The following is a 6,000-nucleotide window of genomic DNA, read 5'->3' on the forward strand; positions in this document are numbered from 1 at the left end:
AGGCAACCGACAGGACATATTACAAATTCCTCAGAGTATAACAGAACCACTCTAAGCACAATGTCTATCAGATAGTTTCATGAACTACAGATTAATGAGAATAAATCTTTTAAAGAGTTCTGTTCAAACAAAGGAGCTTGCACGAAGGTCAGAAGATAGAACAAAGAGAAAAGAATACTGAAAACCCCTGAAGATAATTAGCCTCCCTGAATATCTTTCTTAGGCTCACACTTGTCAAATTCCACTTTATTAATTATAGCATACTCAATCGGAGACAGCATAAAAATAGAAGGAATTTAACTACTATTTCACCATGGAGTCATAGTTAACTGATAATTTAGGGGAAGTTCAGAGTTGGTGAGATGGTGATATTAGTGCAGGAATAATGAGGGTTAGCAACCTGGCATGGGGCAAAAAATAAAGCAATCCAAACACTACATCCATATCAAGAATTTTACCAGAAGATGGGAGAAGACACAAGGTCAAAACCAGACTGTTATTCAGTTACAGCTCAACTCAGAAAACCTAGTTCTCTGGCCAGTGTTGCTCATTGACTCCTTGTCAATAAGGTCCTGGTTCCTCAGCACTCTCTTCTTTAGAAGACATAAACACCAATTGAAGAACATTGTTCCTGTCCATGTCCAACACAGGGCTGATGTGGTGATCATCCTGGCAGAACTGAAGATATCCTGAAGAGGGAAAGTTATGCCTCTCTGTGGATCAAAGCTCCTGGAAAGAGCTATAGATTTTTCTGAACCATCTGCAAGGTTAGTGGACTGACTGGAACCTCAAGGATGCACAGATGGTACAATGCTGCATGCAAGTTCAATGGCAGAGTACCGTGGGCCATCTCTACCCCACTTAAAATTTTATTGCCCTCCTCTGTATGCAGCCTAACATCTTTGGGACCATTAGGTAAATCCCTTGGGATATACAAACCGACCCCTAGTTCTACCAACTCAAAGGCTATGGATATCTACCGCCTGTCTGGTGGTTCCCAGCTTTTCTGAGACTTGCCTACCAGATGCTTTCATTAATACATTCACAAAGCTCTTATGAACTTCTTTTTTCTGTTACTATAAAACTTCATGGACCTGTTACCACACTGGAAAATGGAACTTGGCACAACCTGAATTGTTCCAGAGCCATGGTCATTCATATTTGGCTCCAGAATAAAATACCTATCACCCCTGTGAGGTGAAAGTTGTATTTTGGAATAGACATTCCTCTTTAGCTATCTGATTATGCAAACAATTGGCCCCAGTGAGTTGACATTTCCTCAGAATCTCATGTTGGAAGAAGAAAAAGATTGATACTCTGGACCTAGCCAGGGGAAGAATTCATCTTCCAGGGAGAGACTTCACAGTGTTGACAGTTTCCCAGACCACCTTGTAGGGAGAACAAGAGTGAAGACAATGGCAGATCATTGATGGAGGAAATAATGTGTCACCTAGAACTACTTAGTTACTCAGATCTTTGTCCTTTGCTGAAGCTTAAACGTCATATCAAGAAGAGGGCATCAGATCTTATTACAGATGGTTGTGAGCCATCATGTAGTTGCTGGGAATTGAACTCAGGACCTCTGGAACAGCAGTCAGTGCTCTTAACTGCTGAGCCATCTCTCCAGCCCTCATATCAGAATCTTGAAGATGAACTTTGTATGTGTGTGGGTGGAAGTAACCTTTTAATTTCTTCCTTCATCCAATGTGATTATTCTGAGCAAATAGCATTTCTCCCATTTTCTCTACCACATCTCCTTACTAGTATATTGAGAATGAGTGGCCCTGGCGCATGCCTTGAAAACTCTGGTAACAATATAAGAACTGCCAGCTCAAATTTAAAATTAAATTCTAGGAGAACAGAGCAGATTTCACAAGACTTGTGAGAAACTAGCTATCAATCATGAATCGCCTAAAGTGGCTGCAGACCTTATATACATTCCTTGGAATTCTTGCCACCACCCAATGAGATGGGCTCCACATCCATCATCACAGAGAGAAACGGGACGTAAGTAATGGCCCCAGGTTACACACGGAAGAACGTGACTTTTCAGCCATTCCACCAAGCCCCCATAGAACCTAATCATTTTTAAACGTGGCAAAAAAGACATTCGTGGCAATAAATAGCACACAGAGGCTCTAGGTTTCTCTTTATGGGACTCAAAACCCCAGGCACCTGGAAAAGAAAAACAAGAAATAACCCTAAAGGCTTGGTGTGTATTTCAATAACAAGACTCTGCAGTAAAAGGAGCTAATGCAGCCAAAAAGAGTCCAATTTTCTCTGAAGCTTCAAGGTGAAGACAAAGCTCTCAGCCTGCACTGTGCATAATGAAAACCATTATCAAGCTCCCAACTCTTGCTAATTCTTTTATCATGCAAATTGCTTTAATTCGATTTCAGGATTTTTTTTTTCTTCTGTTGTTGCCAAGGACTATAAACACAATGCGATAAACAGGATATGATATGAGAGAGTGGTGTTTCGGGGTTTTAGTGTCCTTATTCTGCTCAGTTAGCTCAGGATCTGAGTAGGACTCCTAGCTAGGAGCAGAGCTCTGCATCCTTTCCTGTAAGGTGTGCCAGTCAGAACCCCTTGCCACGTCAACTCCACTCATCAACTTTGCAAAGCTGCCCTGGAGGAAAAGCCATACAGAACTGAAAAACACCTGGGAAACTCATTAAATGCTCTTGCAGAGAGTGATGTTTCTCTGGGATTGAGCCACATTTATTAGGTGATGGACGCAACCTTCTGGGCATCCAATTTATTGGTAAAGTACACTCTATTGCTCAAGTTTCTTTGCAGCCTTTACCTCCTGACTACTGTTCCTCACATAAGCATCTTTTCCTTTAAAAGGCAATGTCATAATTAGGAGACTTAATCCCTGTGCTGAGAGGAGGATGCTGGGCACCTGGAGAGCAGCAGGGCAGGACAGATTTAGAACCTTTTAGCCCAAGCTCCCAAATTTGCCTTAGGCTCTGAGCTGAACCAGCTAATCATTCCCAGATGAGCTCCTACACTTCTCCTGAATTCCCACCTATAAACTGCAGTTTACAATATCTCAAGGAGAAGTTTTGAATGGAAAATTAAAGTGTGTCTTCTAGGCATATAATGCAATGCATGTAAATTGAGAGTAATCCTCTTTGTCTATATGAAACCTCAGAATCACAGGAAACATGATAAAGCATCCATTTCAAAAATGAGGATTGTATGACCTGGTAAATGGGGCAAAATTATATAGACTTAAATAGAATGAAAGACATTTCTCTACTTAAAAGTTCCTATACTTTTTACTTAAATAATACACATCAGGCACCTCCTAGAGACACCTGTTAAATTGTCCTTTAAAAGTAGATAATCGCTTCAAGGAAGCCATCAGTCAGTTGAAGAGACACCGGAAGGTTAAGATGGCATTATGAAGGGCTGTCACAGAGAGAGTTCTAAGGAAGATGCAAACCAATTCTCAATTCAGTCTGAAAGAAAACACATTAGAAACAAAACAGGCCAACAAGAAACTTTACAGCAGATTCAGAGATAAACAAAGTTTGCTTAATTGAGAATGTTTTATGCCACTCAGCCTGTGAGAAGAGTGAGTCCCCAAAAACACTTCCCACAAAGCACATGATGCTTGTAATAAAAAAGAAACTGGGAAATAGGGAGGCTAGGACATCTCCCCACACCTCTAGGCTAACTACAGCCAGCTAAAACACTGAGGCAAGTACAAAAGGGCTCCAAAGTATCTGCTGGTAGCTTATAGCTTATTATAATGGAAATATGCATCTCCCAGTAGAAACACATTCCCTGTGTGGAAATGTAAGATGTTAATGATGTTGTGTGCAGAACTTCAGGAAAGAGGTAGAACCTTCATAAGAAATCCCACGCTATGAGCCGGACAGCCCCATTCCTTAGTGGTGTGGAGTCTTGGAGCCTTGTTTTGAATGTACATAGTACCAGTCTGTGGGCTGATCAAAGGAGAAAGAAGAAGAGGATCAGATAACAGAAGAGGACCCACCATTCACTGCTTCTTGTGTTCTGCCCCATCCACATATGCTGCTGCTACCACAGCTACAGGCCACTACTACCAACACACCTTCCCCACCATGACTGTCACTAAACTGTGAATAAGTATTTCCTCCCTTAAATGACTTCATGTCAGACAGTTGGTCATAACCACAGAAAAGTGACTAATACTATTTATAAGAATTTAATGACTTCAAGTGTGTAGCAAACCCCTGAGATGATCAGATTCTGCTTGGTGACATACTATAGTGGTAGGGATAGGACAACCATTCATCCGGATGACTCTGGTGCCCAAAGAGCTTTGGTGCAAAGTAGGAGGTAACACAAAGCAAAACTATGTCCTGAAAAAAGAGAAAATAAAACTTTACCTTGTTAAACCTGACACTGAAGGAAACACAAAGTAACAACAACAACAGCAAAAACAACCAGCAAATAATAATAGTGTAAGATACATTGAAATACAAATAAGTCAATTTATTATCAATAATCACTATACATTCAAATAGAATATCCTATTCACCTAAAAATGCATAGTGTGCTGAATCAAGTTAGTTATTTATAAATATCCAAATATATACCTGCTGTTAAAAAATCACCTGTAAGAACCAATAAGACCACAAGAGACTGCAGTCATTTTTCCTGAAGTATGAAGACAGAAGTGGTTTTTACACTTAGAGAAAGGTGGCCAAGAAAGTCTAACCTTTCCTAGTGATTACAAACCAAAAGGATGGCTTCCAGCTTCCTTAAAAAGATGTTCCTGGGCTGTGAAAGTGGCAAGAAGCTTTTTTAAAAATCTGCATTGCAAAGGAGGCTTAGGAAGAATCTATAAATTTGCTAAAGTGGATGCTGTAGGAAAAGGAAGAAATCTCAGAACAAGAAACCTTCATAAAGTTTACTCAAGCTAGAAGCACACTAAAGGTTATCTTTTTTTTTTTTTTAAGACTGTTAATGATAATACCAGAAGGACTAGGAAGGTACATTGGTCAGCAGATTTGTGCTTCTTTTCAGTGTAGTGATAAAGTCTACGTGGCCCTGGGGTGTATTGATGAGTTTAAGAGCATGTCTAGTGTCAGTATAATGGGACCTCTTCTGAAAGAGCTCAAGCATGTTCAGATAGTAGGGTTGGTTACAGCTTTAAAACTTTGGCAGCACATTGGTATGAGCTTCCGGAAGCAGAGTATCATTGCTGACATCCAAACCCAGACCTGCTTGTTGATACCAATTGGTATGGCCCCCAGAGAAAGCTCTGAGGTGTTCTAGATACCAGCCCACAGTCAGCAACTACTGGAAACTCTTAGTATCCTCTTTACTTGACTCTACCAGCTCCAGCAATGCTTACTGCAGAGTCAAACATGATTGTACCTGATACCTAGGCACTGTACTCAATGCCAAGTAACAGTATTTCTCTTCTTAGTGTCTTAGCTCATCCCCAGTCAATACCTTGATGATGTGTAGGAAGAGCTGCATCAAGTCCTGCCTTTCTTGAGTTCAGTCATCCAATTTCTGTTTTTGATTCATTCTGAGAAAAGAGCACATCTGTCTGTTCCTAGATGTGGGTCTAAAGACCATTCTGTTGGAAGGAAAGAAAGCAACAACTGGGACAAACATCCGCAAATACAGAATATTCGAAATATAATGAATTTAACTTAATAGACATATATAAGCTAATGTAAATGCCAGTTGTGGAAATGGCCCTTGCAAACACTCTTATAACCCAAAAAGACAGGAAGAAACCCCTTCCTTCTGCTATCAGACTATTTAGAAAATAAACAGCAAAATTTGGAAACTTTTCAGAAATCCTATGAAAGAGAAATTTATGTAATCTGTAGCATTATAATCGTCTGGTTGTCTTCTTAGTTACTGTTGTTCATCTCTATCTACAATTGATCTGAAATTCCAGTATTACCATGTGCACATACACACACTGCAGGGTATAATTCTCTGGTTCCACTTATCTAGTTGGCATTTGGATAAGGAGGGCTATAA

The sequence above is a fragment of the Micromys minutus genome (genome assembly GCF_963924665.1).
Source record: "Micromys minutus genome assembly, chromosome: 8".
Classification (NCBI taxonomy): domain Eukaryota; kingdom Metazoa; phylum Chordata; class Mammalia; order Rodentia; family Muridae; genus Micromys; species Micromys minutus.